This window comes from Micropterus dolomieu, linkage group LG10 (genome assembly GCF_021292245.1).
Source record: "Micropterus dolomieu isolate WLL.071019.BEF.003 ecotype Adirondacks linkage group LG10, ASM2129224v1, whole genome shotgun sequence".
In the NCBI taxonomy this organism is placed as follows: Eukaryota; Metazoa; Chordata; class Actinopteri; order Centrarchiformes; family Centrarchidae; genus Micropterus; species Micropterus dolomieu.
The window spans coordinates 28,271,513-28,273,636 of NC_060159.1; the positions used below are offsets into that span (position 1 = coordinate 28,271,513).

The 2,124-nt window shown below is 40.9% G+C and overlaps 1 protein-coding gene across 1 annotated transcript in view; it reads left to right on the forward strand.

Moving 5' to 3' along the window:
• The window catches only part of LOC123977320 (NLR family CARD domain-containing protein 3-like), a 274,498-nt gene that overhangs the window by 189,446 nt on the left and 82,928 nt on the right, over positions 1 to 2,124 (forward strand). The window lies entirely within an intron of this gene.

Genomic DNA, 2,124 nt, shown 5'->3' on the forward strand with positions numbered 1-2,124 from the left:
CAGTTCAGATAAGGGGGTTCGTGGTGAGCCGATTATCTCGCTGCAGTGGTTTATTACGCGAGACAGTTTGGTTTTATGTTTGGCAGCGAGGAGGTTGTACCAGGATGAGATGTTGAAGGTGAGAATGGATTCAATGAGTAACAAGTAAACCAGAGTGAAAATCTCCTTGCTAACAAGTCCTTAGTTTCCTCAGCAGGTGGAGGCGCTGTTGTGCTTTTTTTAACACAGAGTCAGCGTGTTGTGTGAAGGACAGGCAGGTGTCGATCTCTGTTCTCAGGTACTTGAAGGATACAACCTGCTCCAGCAGCTGACCCTGGATACTGAGAGGTTGAAAGAGATGGGAAGAGGTCTTCACTCTGCTCCCACAGTTTTTGTTATATTGAGCTCCAGGGAATGATCAGTAAATGTTTGGACCAGGTTGTTGACTATTGGGATAGGGCATCAGTGCCAGTCAGGTGATCCACCAGGGCCGTGTTATCTGCGTACTTAAAAACAGTTATTCCTTCACTGCTACAGGAAATGCTGTTAGTATAAGCAGAGAAGAGAATGGGAGATAAGACACAGCCCTGGGGAGTCCAGTGTTTAAAACCAGCTTGCTGGAGTTAACACCATTTAAAAACACATGTTGTGGTCTGTCTTGTAAAAAACTCTTTATCCATAAAATCAGTGTCGGGTGGACCTGGAGGTCAAAGAGGCAGTGCAGTAGGTTGTTTGTGTTTACAGTATTAAAAGCATAAGAAAAGTCCATGAATAAAATTCTGGTGTGTTGTTTAGTGACAGTGTCTAAAAGTGTGAGACATACATCCTCTACACCATGTTTTACCTTATAGGCAAACTGAAGCAGATCTAGTTTTTCTCACAGCGTGTTCGACAGATGGTTGCATATGTAACGGGTTTGGTCGGGTGTGTGAAGGATGACTCTTGAGATCACTTCTTTTCCACAATTTATTGGCTCGCACATCTGCAGAACACAATGCACACATCAATTGCCCCCTGGCCTCCTCTTACATTACCTCTGCTTCCCTCAGCGGTGCAAGACGCAACTGAGGGAGACGAGCACTACGGAAGCTTAGGAGGTACAAAAGGGGTAGTGTGCAGCTAAGGACATTTCCACAGGAAAAAATAGCAAAAATAAATATAAATAAAAATAACTCAATGAGATAAAATTCACAAATATTCAATAAAATCATTAAATGATAAATAAAATCCACAGATGCACATTTGGAAATAAGAATTATTAAAGTGCATTTTTAACTCCGTTACACAAACAACCCTCTCCATACATTTACACAGAACTGATGTCAAGGCTACTGGTCGGTAGTCTTTCTGGGCCAGTGTTTATCAAGCTTCTCAAAGTGTCATTTTAGTCCTAAGTGCTGAGAATTCATGAAATTTACTCCTAATTTTAAACTTAAGTATACAAGCAAGTTATCAAATTTCTTAAAGCTAAGAATCACCCTTACTCTCCCAGTTATTTAAGACAGCTTTAGATGTCTCTCAAGTGGTTAGGAGTTGCCAGTAGGGTTTGTGACGGCGCTGTGGAGACAGAGACATGCGGAGAGGAGAGGAAGAATTCTGACGACTCGCAGTTAATAAGACGGGATCGGACAGTGCAGGCATAATCTTTGTCAGTGAGTTGGTGAGGGACGACATCTCATCAATGACTTTATGCAATAATGCGTTTTCAACTAAACTGAAGGTTGTGCTGGCACTTCGTTTCTTTACCACAGGACAAATGCAGCAATGTTGATGATTTTGGCTCATTAAAACCATCAATAAGCCGAATAGTCGTGGAAACAATTATAGCACTTAGGCTACAGCTCCACACATTGTCACACATTTCATTGACTTCCCAATAACACCCCCAGTAATCCAAAAGAAGCAAACACAGTTCATGCAAACAGCCAGCTTAACAGAAGCAGTAGGCGCAGTGATAGCGCTCATATAAAGATAAACCTTTTTATCTTTCATTTATTAATGTGTGGGCCTATATAATAATGTATTCTCTTGAAAATTCTTTATGTTGAATGTGTGTTGAATATAAACTCCTCTCAGGAATTTCACCATTCAATGTGAATTTATCTGAGAAGATTCTTAAATAAGGAAATCTATTCAGTGATTGGT